Below are 26,400 nucleotides of genomic sequence, written 5' to 3'. Positions count from 1 at the left end.
AGTTTAACTATATTACTGTTATTTTGACTGGGAATGCAAATGTCCTACCAAAGAAAAAGCAAATTTTAAAACATTCATTAAAGGGGCTGGAGCGATAGTAATACAGGTTGCAGGCAGCTAACACAAGTTCCATCTCTTGCATCCCACATGGCACCATGAACCTTCCAGGTGAGATTCTAGAGATTAGAAACAGCAGTAAGTCCTGAGCACTGCTCCAGGTGGTCTAAACCTCCTGCCCCTCCTGCCCCTCAAAAAAAAAAATTGAGAAAATCACTTGTGAGATCATGAAAGAGAGTTAGAGACATGCTGCTGTATGAGGAAGGGGCAGATTCTCTCTAAGTCAATGAGGTATTTTTTTTTTCTTTTTTGGGTCACATCCAGTGAAGTTCAGGGATTATTTCTGGCTTTGCAGTCAGGAATTACTCCTGGTGGTGCTTGGGGGGTCCGTATGGGATGCAGGGGATTGAACCCGGGTTATGTGCAAGGCAAACGCCTTTTTCCCTGTCCTAGCACTCCGGCCCTGCAATGAGGTATTTCTAGGGGTCCTTTGAGGATAGATGGTTAATTTGGGGGGGTTAGATTATTCATATAAATTAAGTTATTTAAGCAATTTTGAAGTAGCACAGCAATGTATAAATTATTAGGAGAAAGAGAAACAGTATTATCATTTCTATCCTGCTACTGTAAATGTGCAAAGAAAAGAAAAGCATAAAATTATTTCCAGAGTAAAGGGTTTTTTGAACCCTTTAATATATTAAATCTTTTCTGTGCAATCCCTACAAAATTATCAAAAACTCAACGGTTAAACCAAATTTAAGTAATCACTGCATAATAAGAGCAAAAATTTATTTTTAATTTTTTTATTAGTGAATCACTGTGATGTACAGTTACAAACTTATGAACATTTGTGTTTGCATTTCACTCATACACTGATCATTTACCCATCCCTTCACTATTCTTCCCATTCTCCTCCACCAATGATCCCAGTATTCCTTTCACCACCCCCACCCCATCCCCCACCACCCCACACTGCCTCTGTGGCAGGGCTTTCCTTTTGTTCTCTCTCTTTTGGGGTGTTGTAGTTTGCAATAGAGGTATTGAGTGGCCTTCATGTTCGGTCTATAGTCTACTTTCAGCTTGCATCTTTCAACCTGAAAAGGTCCTCCCAACATCCTCTACTTGGTGTTCTCTTTTTTTATCTGAGCTGCCTTTTCCCCCAGCATAAGAGGCTAGTTTCCAAGCTGTGGGGCAGACCTCCTGGTCCTAGTCTCTACTACTCTTGGGTGTTAGACTCCCACTCTGTTATTTTATATTCCACAGATGAGTGTGATCTTTCTATGTCTGTCTGTCTCTTTCTGACTCATTTCACTTAACATATACTTTCCATGTTGATTCATTTATATGCAAATTTCATGACTTCATCTTTTCTAACAGATGCATAGTATTCCATTTTGTGGATGTACCAAAGTTTCTTTGACCAGCCATCTGTTTCTGGCCACTTCATTTTTTTCCCAGATTTTGGCTATTGTAAACAGTGCTGCAATGAACATACAAATGCAGATATCATTTCTACTATACTTTTTTGACTCTCCGGGATATATTCCCAGGAGTGGTATTGCTGGGTCAAATGGGAGCTCAGTTTCTAATTTTTTGAGAACTGTCCACATTATTTTCCAAAAAGGCTTAACCTGTAGGCATTCCCACCAGCAGTAAAGGAGAGTCACTTTCTCCCCACATCTATGCCAACACCAGTTGCTTTTATTCTTTTAGATGTGGGCCAGTCTCTGTGGTGTGAAATGATAAATCATTGTTGTTTTAATCTCCATGTCCCTGATGATTAGTGATGTAGAGCATTTTCTCATGTGTCTTTTAGCCATTTGAATTTCTTCTTTGAGAAAGTTTCTGTTCATTTCCACCCCCCATATTTTGATGGGGTTGGATGTTTTCTTCTTGTAGAGTTCAACCGGTGCCTTGTATATCCTTGATATCAACCCCTTATCAGATAGATATTGGGTGAATATCCTTTCCCATTCTGTAGACTGTCTTTGTATTTTGGTGACTGTTTCTTTTGAGGTGCAGAAGCTTCGTAGTTTAAGATAGTCCCACTTGTTTATCTGTTTTTACTTGCTTGGCCAGTGGCGTGTCATCTTTGAAAATACCTTTAGCTTCAATGTTGTGGAGGGTTTTGCCAACCTTCTCTTCCAAATACCTTATGGATTCTAGTCTGATGTTGAGTTCTTTAATCCACTTTGACCTAACTTTTGTACTTGGTGTTAGGTAGAGATCTGAGCCCATTTTTTTGCATGTATCTGTCCAGTTTTGCCAAGCACCATTTGTTGAAGAGGATTTCCTTGGTTCAATTCACATTTCTTGCTCCCTTATCGAAGATTAGATGATCATATATTTGGGGTTGTGTGTAGGGATTTTCCATTCTGTTCCATTGGTCTGAGGCTCTGTGTTTGTTCCAGTACCATGCTATTTTGATTATTACCACTTTGTAGTAGAGATTGAGGTTGGGGAGGGTGATTCCTCCCATATTCTTTTTCCCAAGAGTTGCTTTAGCTATTCAAGGTATTCCAGGTCTTCTTGATTCAGCCTTGGGAAATTATAAAAATCCAGGAATTTATTCATTTCTTCAAGGTCCTCTTGTTTCGTGGCATACAGATTTTCAAAGTAGTCTCTGATGATCTTTTGAATTTCTTTGGTTTCTGTTGTGATATCCCCATTTTCATTTCTGATTTGGTTTATTAGGATTCTTTCTCTCTCTTTGTGAACCTTGCTAGTGGTTTGTCAATCTTGTTTATTTTATGAAGAACCAGCTCTTGGTTTTCTTGATCTTTTGGATTTTCTTTTGGGTTTCCATGTCGTTGATTTCTGCTCTATGTTTTATTATCTCTTTTCTTCTGCCAGGTTTGGGCTCCGTTTTTTTTGGTCCTTCTCTAAGGTCTTGAGCTGTGAAGTCAAGTTATTTATGTGGGCCTTTTCTTCCTTCCTGAGAATTGCTTGCAGGGCTATAAATTTTCCCCTTAACACAGCTTTAGCTGCATCCCACAGGTTCTGGTAGCTGGTGTCTTCATTTTCATTTGTTTCCAGATACCTTTTGATTTCTTCCTTGACTTCCTTCCTGACCCACTCATTGTTCAACATTGTATTGTTTAAGCATGGTACTGGAACAAAGGCAGAGCTGCAGACCAATGGAACAGGGTGGAATATCCCCACACACAACCTCAAATGTATGATCATCTAATCTTTGATAAAGGAGCAAGAGATGTGAAGTGGAGCAAGGAAAGTCTCTTTAACAAATGGTGCTGGCACAACTGGACAATCACATGCAAAAAAATGGGCTTAGAACTCGACCTGACACCATGCACAAAAGTCAGATCAAAATGGATTAAAGACCTCAACATCAGACCACAAACCATAAGGTACATTGAAGACAAGGTCGGCAAAACTCTCCAGGATATTGAAGATAAAGGTATCTTCAAAGATGACATGGAACTAAGCAATCTAGTAAAAACAGAGATCAACAAATGGGACTACATTAAACTAAAAAGCTTCTGCACCGCAAAAGATACAGTGACCAGAATACAAAGACTATCTACAGAATGGGAAAGGATATTTACACAATACCCATCAGATAAGGGGTTGATATCAAGGGTATATAAAGCACTGGTTGAACTCTACAAGAAGAAAACATCCAACCCCATCAAAAAATGGGGCGAAGAAATGAACAGAAACTTTACCAAGGAAGAGATACGAATGGCCAAAAGGCACATGAAAAAGTGCTCTACATCACTAGTCGTCAGAGAGATGCAGATCAAAACAACCATGAGATACCACCTCACACCACAGAGACTAGCACACATCCAAAAGAACAAAAGCAACCGCTGTTGGAGAGGATGTGGGGAGAAAGGGACCCTTCTACACTGCTGGTGGGAATGCCGGCTAGTTCAGCCCTTTTGGAAAACAGTATGGACGATTCTCAAAAAACTAGAGGTTGAGCTCCCATTTGACCCAGCAATACCACTGCTGGGAATATATCCCAGAAAAGCCAAAAAGTATAGCCGAAGTGACATATGCACTTATATGTTCACCGCAGCACTGTTTACAATAGCCAGAATCTGGAAAAAACCCGAGTGCCCTAGAACAGATGACTGGTTGAAGAAACTCTGGTACATCTATACAATGGAATACTATGCAGCTGTTAGAAAAAATGAGGTCATGACGTTTGCATATAAGTGGATCAACATGGAAAGTATCATGCTAAGTGAAATGAGTCAGAAAGAGAGAGACAGACATAGAAAGATTGCACTCATCTGTGGAATATAGAATAATAGACTATAAGACTAACGCCCAAGAATAGTAGAAATAAGTACCAGGAGAATGTTTCCATGGCTTGGAGGCTGGTCTCTCATTCTGGGTAACTCAGGGAAGGGACCACCAAGTAAAATGTGGTTGGAGGTCATGTGGGGGAAGGGTGAAGCGGGTGGAATACAGACTAGAGACTGAACACAATGGCCACTCAACACCTCTATTGCAAACCACAACACCTAATCAGAGAGAGAAAACAAAAGGGAATTCCCTGCCATAGTGGCAGGGTGGGGTGGGGGGAGATGGGTCTGGGGAGGGGGGGAGGGATGTTGGGTTTACGGGTGGTGGAGAATGGGCACTGGTGAAGGGATGGGTTATTGAACTTTGTATGGGGGAAGCATGAGCACAAAAATGTATGGATCTGTAACTGTACCCTCACGATGACTCTCTAATTAAAAATAAACTAATAAAAAAAAAAAAAGCCCAGATAAACCCGGAGCCGCTGAGCGCGAATCGGACCCTCTGCGGCGCTTAAAGACTTTGACTCCAAAGATGTAACACATTCGGGCATCCAGCGCAGCACCCGAGAGCAATGCATTGGGACACCAAACTGGGCTACAACTCGGTGCTGCTGGGGGTGGATTTTTTTTTTCCCTCCCCACCCTGTCTTCCTGCATGGAAAGCGGCGGGCTGGCGGCACCATGTGGCAGGCGCCATCTTCTGATTCCAGACCCACAGGTATTCGGATTTTACTTTGGGGGCTCCCAGGAACTCATGGGAAGGGGGCGTAACCGGCACGCCCTCGGCCCAGATAAACTCGGAGCCGCTGAGCGCGAATCGGACCCTCTGCGCCTAAAGACTTTGAATTCAGAGACTTCTTACAGCAATGCACTGGGACTGTGAGCTGGGCTATGTAATTTCTGGCAGAATTCTCCCTGGACTTTATACAGAAATCCAAAACCGCGCGGACGCTGCCACGTCCGCGCGACTTAACATTTATAATTGTTCAGCAATGTGAATTGGTTCCATTTGAACAGGTCTGACTTGGGGGGGAAACTCCAAATAATAACAGTAAGTTTTTGTTGAAAATATTGAAGGTTTTTAATGTAGCAGCCACCTCTGGACTGTGAACTAAACAAAAGCCCCACGCTGGCCGACGTGGCGTGGCGTACACCATACTATGAGGCGCAGGAAGGGGGATGAGGGGGAAAAAGAAAAAAAAAAAAAAGGGAAAAGGAAAAAGAGAAAAAAAAAAGAGAGAGAGAGAGAGTTATGTCAACTATAGTGAGTTTTGTGTTGAATTATGGAATGTAATCAAGGTAAAGAAAAAATGAAGTGAAATTCATTAATTATACAGTAGGGGGTAGGGGGTGGGGGCGGGGGGTATACTGGGGTTTCTGGTGGTGGAATATGGGCACTGGTGAAGGGATGGGTGTTTGAATATTGTATAACTGACATATAAACCTGAGAACTTTGTAACTTTCCACATGGTGATTTAATAAAAATTAAAAAAAAAAATAAAGGTAGGCATTATAAAAAAAAAAAAACATTGTATTGTTTAATTTCCAGGTGTTTGATTTGGTTTTCTGCGTTTGTACATGATTAACTTCTATCTTCAGTTCATCATAGTCTGAAAAGATAGCTGATACAATGTCTATCTTCCTGATTCTGTTGTGTGGCCCAGCACATGGTATATTCTGGAAAATGTTTCACGTGCACTGGAAAAGAATGTGTATTCTTTAATGGGGAGTTATAAAGCCCTGTATAAATCTATTAGTCCTCTCTGTTCTATTTCTTCCTTCAAAGCCAGTATTTCCTTGCTGGGTTTTAATCTTCTTGATCTATCTAGAGGTGATAGGGCGGTATTTAAATCTCCAACTACTATTGTGTTGCTCAAAATGTCCTTCTTACGGTCTGTTAGCAGTTGCTGTAGGTATTTAGCTGGTCCCTCATTAGGTGCATACACATTTAGGAGTGTGATTTCTTCCTGCTGTACATATCCCTTGATTAATAAAAAAATGGCCTTTACTATCCCTTCTAATTTCAACCTGAAATATATGTTGTCCAATACTAGTAAGGCCACCCCAGCTTTTTTGAGGGAGTTGTTTGCTTGCAGGATTGTTTTCCATCCTTCGACTTTGAGTCTGTGTTCGTTCTGGCTATTCAGATGTGTTTCTTGCAGGCAGCAGAATGTTGGGTTCAGTCTCTGAACCTATTTTGCCACTCTTGTGTCTCTTAATTGGTGAACTTAGACCACTGATGTCGAGAGAGATTATTGTTATGGGATTTTGTGCCATCTTTCTGTAAGGATTTGTTGTGCTTGTAGGGGGTTTTCTTGTTTTACATTAGTACCTTTTATCCTTTTAGGTTTGATTTTGAGTCTATGAAGTTCCTGAGCTGTTGTTTATCCACAAAATAGTGTATCATTCCTTGAGTTTGAATGAGAGTTTAGCCAGATAAAGTATTCTTAGTGAAGCACTTAGTGAAGTGCTCATTTCATTAAGTGTTATCACTATATCCCACCACTGCCTTCGGGCTTGGAGGGTTTCCTCTGATAAGTCTGCCGTGAATCTAAGGGGTGCTCCTTTGTATATGATTTCCTTCTTTGACCTTGTTGCTTGCAGTATTGTATATCTATCCATGACGTCCATCATTCTATGATATGCCTTAGAGTTTTTTTACTAGGGTTTATTTTAGCTGGCATCCTCTGGGCTCCTTGAATCTGGATGCCTGCATTCTCCAGCTCTGGGAACTTTTTAGCAATAATTTTTTTGATGTGGCTTTTTCATTGGGGTTGCTTCTCTGTCCTTCTCATACTCCAATGATTCTAATGTCGTTCCTCTTGAAATCATCCCCTAGGACTCTGAGTCACCCTAGAGCTATTTTGAGGTCTCTTCCCATTGTTTGTTGTTGCCTGTATGCTTCTGCAGCTTATCTTCAAACTCACTGATTCTGTTTTCAGCTGTAGCCATTCTACTTTTGAGGGTACCCACTGAGTTTTTTATTTCATCTACCATATCCTTCATTTGTGACATTTCTTTTTATAGCTTTTTTATTTCTGCTCTCATTTCTTTCCATATTTTCTCAGCTGTCCATTCTATTGTTTCTTTCAGGTCCTCCTTTAATTTAATGGATACCTGTTCAATCTTTACGTTGAGTTTATTGAACATCTTCAGCATTTCATCTCTGAATTCTTTATCGGAGAGCTCAAGTTTGTAGGAAATGCCTATTGTATTGAGGCTTCTGGACTCCTTTCTTCATCCTCTCCTTGTGGTGGGGATTTGTGCTGTTTCTTCATGTTGTTGTGGTGGTATGGAAGAGGGACCTTCAAGTTCACTATCCCTGTTCCCTCTTGTTGCAAAAAAGAATTCTGGATGGGCTCAGTCAATGGTGGTTGCCTTTTTATTTTCCCCTTCCTGAACATGTCCTTTCTCTCAGATGTTCCTCTAATCCTTACAGAAGGCCTCAAGTGATGCTTTCAAAGAATGTGCTCTTTTACATTGCACTTGCACAGCTACTTGTATTCATTGGTGTTTTGGCGAAATTGGGATACACTAGTGGCCTATTTGTCCTACTGGTTTTTGGATAGTTAGGATGTGGACTGAAGCGATAGCTCAGTGGGTACAGCATTGGCCTTGCGGCCAATTCGGGTTTGATTCCTCTTCCCCTCTCAGAGAGCCTGGCAAGCTACGGAGAGTACATAGCCCCCACGGGCAGAGCCTGGCAAGCTACCCATGGCATATTCAATATGCCAAAGACAGTAACAAGAAGTCTCACAATGGAGATGATGCTGGTGCCCACTCAAGCAAATCGATGAGCAATGGGATGTCAGTGATAGTGACAGGATGTTATTCACGGACATAGGTTACAAAGACTGTGATATAACAACAGATTTCTGGGTCTGAAGAAAATAAATGCAGCCCCAAAGAGGCCATGCCCACTTCAGCAGAGGCCAGGCCTCCTGAAGATTAGGCCATGCCTCCTGCTGCACTATAGCTGTGTCAGAGACGCTGGCTGGGACACGGGAAGGGCAGTTTTTGGGGGACGTCACACACCTGGGCCAGAAGAGAAAATGGCTGCGGTGCTGGGGAAAGGTGTGCTGACAGCCAGGGCAGCAGTCTGGGGGCGGTGGGGTGGGGGGCTGAGACGGTCTGGGTCTGAGACCAACAACTTCTTTTTATTCCACTCAAATGGTTATTACATCTCATCATTAAAGAATAATAAAGCCTTCTGGAAACATATAACTCTGGTAGGAACATAATCTAGGTGTTATCATTCTGGAAAGTGGTATGAAGATCCCTCAGAAAAGAGAAAATAAAAATTCTGTGTTATCTATTTTTCTTCTAGGTATTTATTTACAAAAATTATGAAAACATTGATTTTGAATGGTCTAATGAAAGATATATATTTCAGCCTTACTTATGATAGTCAAGATCTGGAAACATGGGGCTGGAGTGATAGCACAGTGGGTAGGGCGTTTGTCTTGCATGTGACCGAGCCGGGTTTGATTCCTAGCATCCCATATGGTCCCCCAAGCACCCCCAGGATTAATTCCTGAGTGCATGAGCCAGGAGTAACCCCTGTGTATAGTAGCTGAGTGTGACCCAAAAAGCAAAAAAAAAGAAAAAAAAAAGATCTGGAAACATCTAGATATTCATCATCTGGAGAATAAATAAAGATGTGATGTATATACAAAAAACATTATTCAATTATAAACAGATAAATGAACTAAATAAAACAATAACAATTAGTCTTTATCAGAAAGAAAGAATTAGGATTGAAGAGGTGACTGAGATTAGACAAAAATCAGGACAAAGAAGTTGAACATGTTTAATTTCAATGAGGTATCACTTAATTCTGTATGTTATTATGTATATTATGTAATGAAGCTTCAATTAAGTGAGAGAGAAAGAGAACTTCTATCCAAGACAATTTAACACATATATTTGACAAAAGATAAGTTGTAAAGGCAAAGTTGAGCTTGTTCTACTTATGCCTATAAATACAGAAATGTTAATTAATTTAGTTTAGGAAAAGAGTCTAAAACTTGTACTACCAATGGAAATCATGTGGCAGAAATTCACTAAGTAAAAGAGAAAATCTGCATTTAATTTCATCTAGCCTTGGGGTTTCTCTTATATATTATATTATATTATATGCAGCTTTTTAATTCACAGAACACTTAACATTTGACAACATTGCTTTATTATCCTACTTAGCCAGAATTCAGTAGGTGCAGATTTGTTCTTTATCAAACTAGTTTTTTTGTATTTGGATGATCATATAACAAGTTAAAACACTGTTATGTTATTTGTGTATATTTAAAATATATTTGTGCTTTCTCAATGAATTGATTAAATAAAATTGGGTTAGTTTCATTTGTCAAAGATGACAGCAATGCTAAATTGCATCATTAAAACCTGACTATAGAAATTTATATAGTTCTAACAAGAACAAGGTAATGCAGAGATTGATTTATAGACTAATTATCCCATTTGGGGGGTTTTAGAGTTATATACTTAAAGCAAATATTCTAAGTATTGAGAATAAACTTGCAGTATGAACATGGCTATATAAGTGACAATCTTTCCTCCTTTTCTCCTTGAAGTCAGATGAAAGTCATTATGGAGAAAGAGGAAAACCATAAACTGTTTTTAGTAAAACTATGATACAGTTATCCTAGACACTTCAAATGTGTGGGGATTCCAAAATGAAATTAGGCTGGACAAAATCAAGTAAGCATAGAAAAGATCGTAAAGATGGCTTGATGTCCTAGAGCCAAGAAAAACATACTTCTTAAAGATAAGAGGTCTCACTCTAATGTTCAAACAAATATAGATCTTTTTTATTAATGGAGTAAGTACTAGGGTTAGCAGGAATGCTTAAAGAAGTCTCTCTGGACACAATTTGGCTCAGAGAAGGAAAGATAAAAGATGAAAAATAAAACTCATATGAGACAACCATTTCAGCATAAAACAGCAGAAAAAGAAAGCTATCAATATGTGAAGCATGAAAGTCTGCCCCCCAAATGCACATACTCACACATACACACCCACCTACCACAAATTCCAGTTTAAGATATATTTAAAAATGACCCTGACAAAGCATTGAATCAAAGAGAGTATAAAATAAAAATATGACAGGAAAAAACCCACAAACTCTGCACCAAGTATAGTTTTAAAATATCATGAGAAATAAACATCATAACAATATTTCACTATGAATTTCAAGGACCCAGTAAAGCAGTCAATTCAATGAATAAAAACCACAATGATGAAACATAGAAATTCAAGAGGGAGAGAGAGAAAAACAATGGAAGATGAAATATAAATAGCAGAGCTCAGGAAACAAATAGAACAAATGAAACGGTGGCAAAAACGAAACCAAAAAAATTCCAAGAGTACAAAAGAAAAGTGGCACTGTAAGCGGCACAAGTGACAGAGTATATGAAAAATAAATAATCTATAATAGAAATAAAGATCTGAGAAAGAGTCCACACAGACTCCACTGAGAGTTAGAGAAGATTAATGCTGGTGACTGAGTTATACATAACATGTATTCCTAAGGAAGAACTCAACTATGCATCAACAAAAATTACTGGAATATGAATTCATGTTCAACACGAATGATGCTGTCCCCGAACCTTCCCAAGTCGGTCAGTCCAGCCTGAGAACTCTGTTTTTCTCTCTCGGAAAGGGGACTGGCAGATCCCCCTTCCTAACTGAACATTCGCAGCCCACAGCCACACCCAACACCGTCAGACATAGAAATGGCCCAGCTTCACAACTAATCTCAAATAGAACATAGTACAGTGGGGAGGGAGCTGGCCTTGCTGGTGCCTGACTCAGGTTTTATCCCCAGCACCATGTTTGGTCTCCTGAGCCTCCAGGAGAGATCCCTTAGTGCTGAGCCAGGAGTAAGTCATGGGCATTGCTTAGTGTGGCCCCCAAACAAGAACTGAAACAAGCAACAATAATAAGGATGAGCAACTGAATTTCCCCAGGTAGGACTCTACAGGATGGAAACTCTGAATTTCAGAATTGGGATGGGCAGATTCTTTCCCATTCCCACAACCAGAAAACACAGCAGCCCCTGCCCAAACCCCTCATCTTGTTGACTGACAAGTGCCCAACCTTCCTAGGTAGACCAATCCGGCTGAAAACTCTGGGACCTTTTGGGAATGGGGAAGGCATTTCCAGAGGAATGCCCTAATGCTTGAAAGCACATAAACCCGCTGGTACATGACATTCTCCAACACAGAAACAGCCCAGCTCCACAACTAAACCTCATCAAGCTGCCAAGCCATCAAATCATTCCAGTTCCATAGATCCTGTACCTCTTAGCCACATATAAGAGCATGCACCCCTGAAAATTCCAAGGTACTCTCAGCCCAGTAGGATCATAGCAAATCAAATAGGAAAGCTGCTTAGAAGACCATCAAGCTCAATGAGCAAAATCAACAACACAAAAGGCTCAGCTGACACCAACCAGCCCTGTAAATCTTCAATGAATTTAGTAACACCACTGTGAGATATAACAACTCTCACAACGTAAGTTTTATTGATCTAAGTTTTGATTTTTCCATTTGCCCTGGTGTTGTAATAAACAATATGAAGTAAATTTATTTGTGCCTGCAAGGGAGTAGGCTGGGGTGGTGGGCAGAAAACACTAGTGGCTGGAGGGTCAGTTACACTGGTGGTGGGATAGATATTGGAAACAACTGTATTATGAACAGCTTGGTAAATCAAGGTGATACAAGAATTTTTTTAATTAAAATTTTAAAATTAAAATTTTTAAGGGCTGGAGCAATAGCACAGAGGGTAGGGCGTTTGCCTTGCACGTGGCCGACCTGGGTTTGATTCCTCCGCCCCTCTCGGAGAGCCTGGCAAGCTACCAAGAGTATCTCACCCGCATGGCAGAGCCTGGCAAGCTACCCCATATGCCAAAAACAGTAACAACAAGTCTCACAATGGAGACTTTACTGGTGCCCGCTCGAGCAAATCAATGAGCAACAGGATGACAGTGATACAGTGAAAATTTTTAAGTGTTCAACATGAGAATAAATAAATCAAGCAGACTCCACAGAGTGGAAGACTTTTAAATAAACTCTAAAATATGTACATATAACATAAAATACATTGATAAAATGAGGACAAGATAAAGATAATAGCAACAAATGCAAAGGAGTTTTTAGGGGTTTGAGTGGGTAAAAATAAGAAAGATGAATACAGAAAAATTTGGAAAATGAAAGAACATCAATCAAATGGCAGGGATTTCCATCTTACTAGCAAACAAGATAAAATTCTTTTTTTAAAAAAATTTATTTATTAGTGAGTCACAGTGAGGGTACAGTTACAGATTTATACATTTTCGTGCTCATGTTTCCCTCATACAAAGTTCGAGAACCCATCCCTTCACCAGTGCCCATTCTCTACCACCAATAAACCCAGCATCCCTCCCACCCTCCCCAATCCCATCTCCCCACCAACCACCCCCCGCCCCCGCCACTGTGGCAGGGTATTTCCTTTTGTTCTCTCTCTCTAATTAGGTGTTATGGTTTGCAATAAAGGTGTTGAGTGGCCATTGTGTTCAGTCTCTAGTCTACATTCAGCATGCTTGACCCTTCTCCCGAGTGGCCTCCAACCACATTTTACTTGGTGTTCCCTTTTCTATCTGAGCTGCCTTTTTCCCAGAATGTGAGGCCAGCTTCCAAGCCATGGAGTCACATTTGGGGAAGTCGCAGGGGTCAGCACATCTGGAGTGCAATGGATAAGACTCGCCCTGGGAAAACCACCTTCGTGATCATGGTATCTCCCCTGCCAGGTAAGTATGAGATAAAATTCTTTTTTTTTTTTGTAGTGTTTTGTAGTTGGTGGTGGTGGTGGTCATTTTTGTTGTTTTAGAGTTTGGTTGCCCAACCCAGCAGTGACCTGAGGCAATATCTAGCTCTATGTTCAGAAATAACCCTTCATCATGATTGGGGAACCACACAGCAGTGAAAGATCTCAGACCATAGTTAGCCACATGCAAAGAGAGAAACTTACCTCATGTATTATTTCTCTTAAAAATAAAACAAATAGTGCCCAGGAGATTGTTAAAAGGCTAGAGCATGTTGTTAGCATGAAGAAGGAATGTGTCCATCCCGGGCGTCTCATGGTTCTCTAAGTAGCAGTAGGAACAACCCCCGAATATGATACTGAGACAATAATAACCCTAGAGCACACCAAGTAAGGCCGACTCTTCCTAAATGAAAACAAAATAATATAAATAAAATAAAATTCTCTGATGGTGATGAAGATCCAAGATTAAAAATATCCACAGATAAAAAATAAGGCAATAATCTCCTGTAAGTGCCCCTAATATGCTATCAGGCTACAGTAGCATTCAACAGAGACGAATGGAGATGTTACTGGAGCCCACTTGAGGAAATTGATGAACAATGCAATGACAGTGATACAGTGATTCATAACTAGAATATCATAAAAAATAAGAATAAAACCCAAGAGAAAAATGAGAAAAGCATATAAAGTATATTAACAGAAAATGAAACACAAATAGCTTTTAAAGATATTAAAAAATGTGGCCCCATATTCAAAAAAGCATTGCTTACATTTAAAACTATATAGTTAATCAATTTTTCCTATTAGTATGATAATAATTTAAATATTTCAGTGTTTGTGGGGTTGAGGGAAAAATAGATATTTTCATATACCCTGGTGGGCATAAAAATTGGTGTAACAATCATATTTCCTTATGGAGAAAATTTGGCAATATCATCAAAGTACCGAAACTGCTTAAATTTCATGTACTCAGTAATTCAACTTCAAAGAATTTGTCCTGCAGATATGTTTTCTTGAGAGTTAAGTGATTAAATAATGTTGGTATTTTTTATAGAAGTTAAAACTTCGAATTAAAAATAGAAAAATGTTTCTACTTAATGATATATAAAACAAAACAAGAGTAATATACCTACGTGAAACAAATAACGAATAGAGCACTTATATCTTTTGTGTAGATAAATTTGAAAGAAATAAAAAAATTAAAAGCAAAAAAATACATATATTAGTAACTAAACTCCAAAATTCTAAGAAATCAGTGACAGATGTAGATGGAGTGCAAGTCCATTCACTTTTTATTTTTTTCATTTTTAATTGGTTAGCTATGTTAATTTATTGCCCATATAAAAGTAATTTACTATTTGATAAAAATGAGGGGGTATTGTCAGAGTCTTGCCAGGCATATATTTTTTAAATAATGACATTTAAAAAACTCTGCCATCTGTTATAACTGTTACATCATAAAAGAAAAAAAGGTTGGTATCTTGAGGCAAACAAGAAGAAATAAAGAATGACAGTTTTAAAAGAAGAGTTTTTTGAATTGATGTACTATCATTGTCTTTATGTGTTTCTCTCTAGACCAGGGAACATTTCACCAGTACCTGGTATTAAGCATGAAGACACACAGCATGCAAACGGTTAGTAGAGGTGATGAAAATGAGAGCACGGATGATCCTCAGAGAAATGTAAAACTTCACCTGGAATCTACTGGGGAAAAGAGTCTAGTATCAAGATACTGCAATTTAAAACCTCTTTCATTTTTATTGAGGTTAACAAGACTCTATATGGTTTAGAGGCACAATTCAAATCTCTTTAATATATGCTATCACACTGCATCCACCACCAAAGTACCAATATCCATCCATCACAATCCACTAGGCCCCCTTTCACTTCAGTCCTCCTATATTTCCTCCTGTACAGTTGTGGCCAAGGGTTTATTTCATTTGCTTTGTTTGCTCTCTTGTCTGTTGCTTTTGTCTCTTCCCTTCTTTTTACCTCTTAATAATACTTAAATTTACATATAAAAATAGACGTATATAAAAATATCTACTTTTTAAAAATCTAAATTTTAGAACCATGAAATAAAATATCTGAAATTTAAAACTTTATAAATTTAAGTTGAGAAAATAAGAAAAAATATCAATAATATCAATAAGCTTGGAAATAAAAAGCACCATTAATTTTCTCCTACTTTCCCACATTTTATGTTTTCATTTCTTATTATTTCCAAGTGAGAATTCTCTTATTGTTATAGAAATTTATTTACTATTCATTGGAGAGCCAATTTGGAGATAATGAATTCCTTTAACTGTTTGGGCTTTATATATATATACACATATATATATGTATGTATGTATATATACATATATCTCACAATTTCTAATGGTTTTGTGCATAGGTGGTTTCCATATCTTGACAATTACAAATCATAACCTTTGGGACCAATGTTAAGAAGCAGAATTGTTGCATCTTATGGAAGCTCAATTCTTAGTTTTTTGACTGTCCATAATATTTTCCATAGAGTTGAAGCAAATTGACAGGCCCTCCAAGAGTAGATTAGGGCTCATTTTTCCACACATCAGCACCAGAACTAGTTGTTTTTTTCTTCCTCATATGAGCCAGTCCCATGGGTATGAAGTGACATTTTATTTGCTTTGGTTTGCTTTTGCCTGATAATAAATGATGAAGGTCACTTTTCATACACATAAACATATTGGCCATGAACACATTTTATTTGAGGAAGTGTTTATCTCTTCCCATTTTTTGATGAGATTTTTTGGTATTTTGTTGACATTTATAAGTACTTTATATATACTACTTTTCAGATGAGTATTGAGCAAATGTTTTCTTCCAGTCTGGAAGATTTTAAAGTCAGTTTCTTGGCACATATGCTACCTGAGCCCATGTGCTGCTTGTGCCCACGTGGCCAAGCACATGCGGTGCCTGAGCACATGTGTCACCCGCATCTCCCCTCTTGAGATGTGTACTTTCATGCTTTCGTGTCCAGTGCTAGGATATGTGTAGAGCTCTCTCCACCCTTGGAGAAGCCCGAGTTCTCTCTTGAGCGTGTTATTCTTATTATTCCTCCTACTTATCCCTTCCTCCTTCCCTCAGAAACCTCTAAATAAAATCTATTTACTTCAAAAAATAAAATAAAATAAAGTCAGTTTTTTTCTAGCAAGAATATTGCTGAATTTTAGTTTGGGGGTGATCTTCCCTGTAGTTCACTAGGACCTGGGAACACTTTTGGTGATATTCGGCCCAGAATACAAGACCAGACTGTTTAGCACTCAGGCTGCCCACTTGAATCTGAAAGTCCTAGAAAGCAGTAAGGCCACACCAAGAGGTTCTTGGGGATTACTAAACTTGCACCAGCAGCTCTTGGAAGTTAAGTACACTGATGGAGATGGAAATCAGGGCTTCACATAAACAAGGCATATCTTCAACAATACTGATCAATCTCCCTTGTTACAATCATTTATTTTTTAATCCATTTATCTACTTTCTGTATTTCAAATGGAAAATTTACACCAGTCTCATTAATTATTGACAGGTAAGAATTATCTACTAGCATTTCATTGTTTTCTTTAGTTGATTTTTTTTTTCTTTAAAGTTTGGTGACATCTACCAAAACCTTTCTGTTTTTCATCTGTATATAACTGGTTTATTCTTTGTGGCTACCATGAGACTCATACATATTACAGAAAAATTATTTGAATAAACTTAATGAAGTGGTTAAGAAACCTGCTAAATTTGATTTAAACCATGTTTACCCTGTATCTTATTGGATGATTGTCCTTTTAATTATTTGCATTACTGTATTTTTAATGTTTAATTGATTTTTGAAGGAAATAATTTTATTCCCTTCCCTTTGACTTTTCTTAAATATTTGACAGCACTTTTTCTGCAGCAACAATGGTAATTGCATTTAATATCCCAAATTTTAAAACATTTAATACCCTAAATTTTCATTTTCATTTATATCACCTTATAGTTAATACACAAAAACTTTTAACCTATCCGATTCTCTCTCCATATCAATTTAATTATTGTTGCCATAAATTCTTTTGATATATTTTATAACAAAAGCAAAAAAAATACAATTATTTTTGTACGTCTTTCTTTGATTACATAGAAAACAAAATATGCAATTATAATTCAAAGTTTAAAATGATTAATAATTATTTTCTTCATTTAGTTTCTTAAATCATGTGGCAAACAAGAATAAGAGGTATAAATTTTTATAACAATGGTACTACTCTTTATAATTAGTGGCATATTTACTTTTTACTAGATCTTTATTTTCTCATACAGCATGAAGTTCTATCTAGTGTACTTTCATTTCAAGTTTGCAAAACTACCTTTGCAGTTTCCTATAGGTCAAGGTCTAGTAGCAATGAATTTCTAGAATCCTTGTTCACTATAACTATTATTAAAAGAAAATAATAGGTGTTACAAAGAATGTTTAACTTTTTTATTAAAACAGTGCTCAAAAATGATACTGTATAAAAATGTTCACAGTAGCTCTATCCTCAACACCTAGAGGTAAAAATAACCTTTTTTTTGTTTTGTTTTTTTTGTTTTTTGGGTCACACCCAGCGATGCACAGGGGTTACTCCTGGCTCTTCACTCAGGAATTACCCCTGGCGGTGCTCAGGGGACCATATGGGATGCTGGGATTTGAACTTGGGTCGGCTGTGTGCAAGGCAAACGCCCTACCCGCTGTGCTATTGCTCCAGCCCCAAAATAACCTTTTTTTTAAGAGGCAAAAATAACCCAAATGTCCACCTCTAAATCAATGATAAGTGTATGTATTATATACATCTGACAGATTGTTTCTCGACTATAAAAAGAAATGTAATAATGATAGATGTTTCAATGTGGATGAACATCAAAAACATATGCCAAGTGCAAGGAGCCAGAATGAAAAGGTCGCATACTATATAAACTCATCTTTATGAGATCTAGAATATGTAAATTCATAAAGACAAGAAGCAGATGGGTAGGTTCCAGGGAGTTGGGAAGGGAATGGTAGACTGAATGCTTAATGAATGTGAAGTTTATGTATGTAATGATAAAAAGATGTTTTAAAACTGGATAGAGGTGGTAGCTGTACAATATTGTGACTACACTAAATGATACTGATGTTTTCTCATTAAACTACTTAATTTTTCGAGGCCAGAGAAATAGTAAGGTAGCAAACTTGCCTTGCATGACCTGGGTTTGATTTCCGGAATTTAGTATGGTTTCCTGAGTTCTCAGGGAGTGATCACTGAGCACAGAGTCAGGAATAAGCCCTAAGCATCACAGAAAAGTTTAATTCTGAATTACACAAATTTCATCTCAATTTCTTTTTCTTTTTGGGCCACACCCGGCGATGCACAGAGGTTACTCCTAGATTTACACTCAGGAATTACTCCTGGCAGTGCTCAGGGGACCATATGGGATGCTGGGAATTGAACCCTGGTTGGCCATGTGCAAGGCAAATGTCATACCTGCTGTACTATTGCTCCAGCCCCTCATCTCAATTTTTTTTAAATTGTTCACAGCATTTTATTACAATATTCAAACACCAATCTTCATTACACCTTCCCACCACCATTATTTCAAATTTTCCCAGCTACCACCCAAGCCTGCCCCAATAACAGGGCCTAAATAATTTATTTTCTATTGTTTGTTATTAATAACCTGCTAAAAATGATCAAAAAAATTTATTTAGGAGAAAGTGTGTGAGGATTATTGTATCTCACCCTGGAGTCATTAAGCCATTGTATAAGAGATTACTTCTATGTTGTTACAGGTTGAGCCTTGTGTGTCAATATTTTTTCTTTTCCTTTTTTAAAAAATTTTTTATTATTGAATCACAGTGAGGTACAGTTACAGACTTACAAACTTTCGTGCTTGTGTTTCAGTCATACAATGATCGAGTACCCATCCTTCCACCAGTGCCCATTTCCACCACCAATGGTCCCAGCATCCCTCCCACCACCCCCTGTCCCCTCCACCCCACCCTACCTCTATGGCAGGGATTTCCCTTTTGCTCTCTCTCTCTCTCCTTTTGGGTGTTGTGGTTTGCAATAGAGGTATTAAGTGGTCATCATGTTCCGTCTATAGTCTACTTTCAGCACACATCTCCCATCCCAAGTGGGCCCTCCTAGCACCCTTTACTTGGTGGTCCCTTCTCTATCTGAGCTACCTTTTCCCCCAGCATGTGAGGCCAGCTTCTAAGCTGTGAAGTAATCCTCCTGGTGTTAGTCTCCCATTCTGTTACTTTATATTTCACAATATTTTTCTTTTTGATTGAGATCAGTTACCATCTACTTTACACCCCACACAATATGGTGTGCTATTCCTGGTACATCAGAGGTATAGACTATGGGATGTTGCTCCAGGAATTCTAAAATTTTAAATAGGGTGATGCAGCTGGAGGTAAGCATAAACTGGATGATGACTTTGGGGTCTGGAGGCATCTCTGAACCTTGTTGATCTCTTTCAAGATTTATTTGTGAGTCCCTGGATCATGGCCGTTAATGAGCTTATATGATTCCAGAGGTAGTTCTTGGACATGACTGCCAGGTTCCCAGAAAAACAGGGAGATGGGAGAAGGTCACCCATTCTCAACTCTGCAAGAGCCTGAAGATTTCTCTCCTCAATTTTTAAAGATAGAAGATGTAATGAATTTTAGAATAATTGCTATTAGTCAAAAGCCTTAATTAATAATTAAATATAATATTGATACTCATATTTTGTTGCTGTTGGTTTAAGGGGTCACATTTAGGAGTATCTCTGGTACTACTCTTGGATAAATGCTTAGAGGTCATTCACAACAGTGCTCAAAATTGAACTCAAGTCTCTTATATGTCCATCCAGCATGTGCTCCAGTCCCTTGAGTTCTCTCTGGCCCCTAATTGTCTTAGTTTCAAAGAGGAAAGTGTTAGTTTAGATTTCCTGGTGGATATTAAGTTAAATATTTTGTGAATCATTGTTAAGAAAATAACTTAAAATACTCTGAATTCAAGAGCTCAAGTGACTGTTCTCCCAAGCAGGCTTTCAGGCTATAGGAATGTTTCTTTTGTCTTCTTGCTTCCATTAGCTGTCCACTCAGAATGAGCCCTCCTGCATGCAGTGAATGAGGTGAAAGGTATTAACAGCTAATAACAAACTGACACTCAGTTCCATTTGTTACTGGCGCTATTTTCATTCAATTTCTACAGGGGAAAGTTAATCCACAAACAGGTGACAGAAATAATAAACTGTTTGACCAAAAAGAAATTTCATGACCTCTTGTGCACCATTGGGAATGAGCCCTGTACAATGGGATCACTCATTGCCTTGCACAAGAAGCCATGATTGTAGCTGATCAAGCTCGTGTCTTGAGTTCATAAGGCCATGTGTTAATTCTCAACACTATCCCTTCTCCCCCCAAAAAAATAATAGTCAAGGAAAATGTCCTCACATAAAATACATACTATGCCAACTGATGATGTTTGGGTTACCGCTTAAACAGATTCAGTCTGGGTTGTAAAGACCACCGAAACACTGGGCTCCCTTATACTCGTTTATATGAAACCTCTGACTGACCTCCCCATGCTGAAGCATCCGACAGATGCTTCAAATTACATATTATTGACATGAAACTGAGAAATATTGCTCTTTATAGCTCACCATGTAGCTCTCTATAAAACTTGTTCATAATTCTTCCAACTAATCAGAAAAATGAGTCCCTGGAACAGATGTTATTGCGGGATTATGAGACTACAACTGGTCAGTCTGACTGTTGTGGATGTGCCCACATGTTCCAAGGGGCAAAGCCAATCAGACATAATCTTTGATCGTCACATTGGCCAAATCCCTGCTATGGCATGTATCACTTCCAGTCAGTACATGGGTAAATAGTCATAATGATTAAAACTGGAAGTTAAGCCTACTAACAGTATTTTATAAATATAGTATGAAACTGGAAACTGCTTCTTTTCTCTTTTCTCTGCCATCAACTTTTTTTGACACCTAAAATAAATGGAGGCACTCGCAGCTCAAGTTTTTATTGTTGCTTATTTCTGATTAGAGCAAATCTCTTATGGTCCTCACTCTCATTGCACAAGTGACAAAAAGAGAACCTCTATCCTCCCCTTTCCTACACACATACAAACACACATGATAGCTTTGTGGAGGAAATGATGTATGAAATAAATGATATGCAAATAAGGAAGCACAGGCTGATCCAGGTAGGGTTTTATAAATTTGTTTTTCTAAGTTTCCTCATCAGTATGGAAAAATGTTCCTTTATATGTCTTGCAAAAACAGTGAAAGCTATCATTCAGCTATGTACAGAACCACCATCATTCTTAGTTGTCAGCAGATGTCAGTTCAAATGAGTTGCAAAAATAGTGAGAAATAGGGAGATTTGATTGAAGATTGTTGAGTTGACAACGTTTTTTAAAAATATTTTTTTAATTAAAGAACCATAGTTTACAAAGTTATTGGTCGTTGACTTTTAGGCATATAATTAAACACCAATCCCACCATAAGTGTCAACTCCCACCACTGTTCCCGTGCTCCATCCCACACAACCCCACCCCATCCTCTGCCTGCCTCTTTGACACATTGCAAAGTTTGGTGGTTGTTTTCAGTTGTGTTGAATCTGTCCTTTGGATATATAGCTTATACCACTCTCCCACAACACCAGCATAAACAAAGCCCAGGTGACTTTTCCCCATTACTTGCCCTTCTCATCTTCTTCCTTATCCCCTTGATTTCATTCCTTCTCTGTCCTCTTCTAATCTCTAAGATCAAGTATTATACAGATACTCTTTACTTCTCCTTTACCTTTTCTCATCCAGTTATTCTATATATCACACATAAGTGAGATCATCCTGTGTTTGTCTTTCTTCTGACTTCCTCCACTTGACATGATATCTTCAAGTTTCAACAAAATTGCAGCAAATTGTATAGTTTTATCATTCCTTGTAGTTACATAGTATTATGTTGTGTATGTATACCACATCTTCATAATCTGTTTACCTGTTATTAGACATCTACATTGATTCTGTGTCTTACTTATTGTGCTAATCACAGCAATGAATAATGGTATGTATACAACCTTTTGAATGTATGTTTTAAAATCCTGGGGATAGATGTCGAAAAGTGGAATGAATATCTGGGTCATAATGCAGCTCAATTTTAAATTTACTGAGGACTCTCCATACTGTTTTCCAAAGATTGAACCAAACAAAATTACCACCAGCAATGGATGAGAGTTCCTTTTTCACCACATCCCTGCCAAAAAAGATTGTTCCTATTCTTGATATGTGCCCTTCTCACTGTCTCACCATCTCAGGTATCACATTGTCATCTGAATTTGGATTTTCCTTATGATGAGTGATGCTGAGCACATTTTTTATGTCTCTATTGACTATCCACCTGAATTTACAGCATTTTTTCATACCTTAGAGTTATATTGAAATAATCAGCCTACTATATTCTTTCTACAATTAACTTCAAAGCAGAAGTTAAACCACAACAGGATGGCTGAAAGAAATATCCAGTGTCTAAGTTTTTGCCTCACAGGAGGCTTTCACCTGAAAGTTCTTGACAGAATTATTAGGCAAAAGTAAACATATTGGATTGTGTCAAACTAAAAACCTGTGACAGTAAAAAGAATTAGGACTGCAGCACTGTTGTCCCATTGTTCATCAATTTGCTCGAGCGGGCACCAGAAATGTCTCCGTTGTGAGACTTGTTGTTACTGTTTTTGGCATATCTAATACACCTTGGGTAGCTTGCCAGGCTCTGCCGTGCGGGCGGCAAATTCTCAAGCTTGCTGGGCTCACTGAGACGGACGAAGAAATCAAACTCAGGTCAGCCATGTGCAAGGCAAACACCCTATCCGCTGTGCTATCGCTCCAGTCCACTAAAAAGAATTAATTTTAAAATATAAGGACAACTACAGTTTGGAATAACATATTTAGACAAACCTCAGACAAAAGGCAAATATGTAAGATATACAAAGCATTCTTAAAACTTAACAGCAATAAAACAACCCATCAAAAATTAGGAAAATAGGGGCTGGAGTGATAGCACAGTGGGTATCACAGTGGGTAGGGCGTTTGCCTTGCACGCAGCTGACCCGGGTTCGATTCCCAGCATCCCATACGGTCCCCTGAGTAATACCTGAGTGCAGGGGTAATACCTGAGTGCAGAGCCAGGAGTGACCCCTGTGCATTGCAGCGTGTGACCTAAAAAGCAAAAAAAATATTAGAAAAATAGATGAACATGTACTTCCTCAAGAAAGACACAAAGATGACCAGCAGGTAAATAAGTGAAAGGAAAGGCAAATTGAAACAACAGTGACATATCATCTTACACAAAAGAGAATAATATAGATTATTAAATATAGATTTATTTAATAATTTTTTAATTAAAAATTTTTTAATATTTATTTATTTAATAATATAGATTATTAAAAAGTCCAGAAACAATAAGTGTAGGTGAGAATGTAGTAGCAAAGGAATTTTCACTGTCTAGTAGTTGGACTGATGCCTGATTCAGTATCTTTGGAATATGTTTGGAGACTCTCAACTCACATACAGAGCTTCCATATGATTCGCAATTCTATTCCCAGGCAACTCTAAGAACACAAAAACATTCATCTGAAAGGACATTTGTACATACAGGTTCATCGCAAAATTATTTACTTGATAACAACCTATGTATTCAACAATAGGTGAATTGATGAAAAAGAATACTACTTAGCTATGAGAAAAGATAAAACTTTGCAGTTAGTTGCAATGAATTGAATTGGAGGGTGTCATGCTAAGGGGAGTCAGAAAGAAAAAGACAAACACAAGATGAATTTGCTCACATATGGAATATGGTATATGTGAGAACAAAGTAATACCTCCCCAAACAAACCCTGAGATAAGTCCATGAAACTGTGATCAGAAGATGCTAAGAGTTAGAGATCTTGGGATAATGGTGGGGACATCTTTACACTCTGATAGTGAGCAGCTTATAGCAGTGCTGAAATATAATGTTGGTACTAGTATCACTGTATCACTGTCATCCCATTGTTCGTCGATTTACTCGAGTGGGTACCGGTAACATCTCATTACACTCAGCCCTGAGATTTTAGTAGCCTCTCCTTACTTGTATTTCCCAACGATTGAAGGCTCTTTCAGGGTCAGGGGAATGAGACCTATGGTTACTGTTTTTGGCATATCGAATATGCCATGGGTAGCTTGCCAGGCTCTGCTGTGTGGGCGGGATACTATCCGTAGCTTGCCAGGTTCTCCAAGAGGTATGTATATATCTTTTACTGTATTTTGGATATGAATATGCTATGAGGAGCTTGCAAGGCTCTCCCATGCGGGCAATAGACTCTTGGTAGCTTGTCAGGTTCTCCAAGAGGGAAAACAAGGCTATTAGATGTCTGCTTCCGGGGTCTTGGTCTCATAGTCTCTTGATGTTGGCTGTTGGTGGGATTACATGGCGTCAGGGGCAGTTTGTGGGTGTAGCTGCCAAGCTACTGGAAAATGGGGGATCTGGGTGGAGAAGGTCCAGTCCCAATCTGAACAGGCTTAGAGATTTCAGCCCCAGGTCCCGTATACCTGGTTTCCTCTGCCAATCTCTTCATATGTGAGTCTTGTTTGAACGTGTGGAGAGTGGCCTTGAGCTGTGGCTGGGTTCTGAAGATCTTCAACTTATACTAGTTGGTACCAGTAAAAAAAAATTAATTATATTGTTTTCCACTTATATTTAAATCATAAAACTGCTTAAAAGTAAATTACTTTTTATTCAAAGCTCATCAGGTTAGGATGATAAACAAATCCTTAATACTTTTCAAAACACCAGGTTGGAATGATGAAATGAATAAATAGCATAGGTTCGTATAAAAATCAAAGAACTTTTATCTGCAGTGGAGATTCTACTATTGGTCTAACTTTTTACAAATGATAAAACAGATTTAGAAAGAGGAGGTGACTGTCCTGTGTTACTTGAAACCAATACAATTATCAGAAAATCCTTGTGATAAAGAGACAGCTGAAATATTTTCACATTTGTCTTTTTATTTCTCTTCCCAAGAAAATCTCTGGAATGATTAGTATTTTATGGGATTTTTATTGCATAACCCAAACTTATGAAGTTAGCACCTGATAGTTCTGTTATGTAGATTTCTTGGGCAAAGTTAAATAACCACTTGTAAATTCACAGCAATATGTGGAGACGTTGAGAATGGATCGAATCTGTCTAATTCAGTATCTGTGCCCTATTCCTCAAACCGTATTTCCTACTGAATCAGCAAGTTTTCAGTTAATTCCCTTATTTCCAGACACTGATGTGCAAATTAATTGTGAAACTTGGGATGTTACTGATTCCTCTTGTCAAATACACGGAATAAAACTTCTTACTAAATGCACTCTGATTTTCTCCATGGTTCAATAAACAGAATACATAAACAGCAGAATTTGCTAAAAACCTATTGACACAGAGCTATCAATCTAAATTTCCTAAATCTGGAAGAGACTACAGTCTTGTTAATCACTCTACAACTATTTATTATAGGAAGTTAGTGCCATGGAGCATTCCCTAAGCAATCAGAGATGGATTTACCTTAGGATCCTAGAGTTGGAAGAAACTCAAGGGCTGGATGATTAGTCAAATTTGTTTCCAGCTGGAAAAATAATGAATTCTGGCATCTTCCTTCCACTTTACTCCTACTCCACTTTCAGAGATGCTTTTCAGTATCTCTGCTCCTAAAGTTAACATGACACCCCCATAGTCACAGTCATTTGCAACATATATACTACAGTGCACATTCACTTCCTGGTATCTAAGAGAAATTTTTGTGTTACCAAGGAGGCATAAATGTATATTCCCTGGGAACAATTTTACAAAACTTTTAAAATTGGAAACAACAATAATTGAAAATTGAAAACAACAATAGCCACCAATTAAATTATTAAGCAATCAGACTATGGAATATAAGTTATTACTTTTTTAAAAGTACAGTGAAGGGGCCAGAGGGATAGCACAGTGGAGAGAGTGTTTTCCTTGTATGCATCTGACCCAGCTGCAATCCCCAGCACTCCACAATGCAATGTCCTCCAAGTTTACCAGGAGTAATCCTTAAACTCAGAGACAGAATAAGCCCTGAGCAGCCCCCCACTAAAAAAAAAAAAAAAAGCACAGTGAAGGGCCATGATATAGTATTAGTAGTTAGAGAGCAGACAAGGCATGTTCCTGACCCAGGTTC

The 26,400-nt window shown here is 38.2% G+C and overlaps 2 pseudogenes; one reads left to right on the top strand and one right to left on the bottom strand.

Annotated features, from left to right (window-relative positions):
- LOC101542121 (COP9 signalosome complex subunit 2-like) overlaps positions 1-26,400 on the top strand; it is a 116,608-nt pseudogene that overhangs the window by 8,582 nt on the left and 81,626 nt on the right.
- LOC129401074 (U1 spliceosomal RNA) lies at positions 13,010-13,142 on the bottom strand (annotated as a pseudogene).

The sequence above is a fragment of the Sorex araneus genome, chromosome 1, assembly GCF_027595985.1.
Source record: "Sorex araneus isolate mSorAra2 chromosome 1, mSorAra2.pri, whole genome shotgun sequence".
In the NCBI taxonomy this organism is placed as follows: Eukaryota; Metazoa; Chordata; class Mammalia; order Eulipotyphla; family Soricidae; genus Sorex; species Sorex araneus.
Note: the sequence above shows the minus strand (reverse complement) of the source record. Positions and strands in the feature narration are given on the sequence as shown.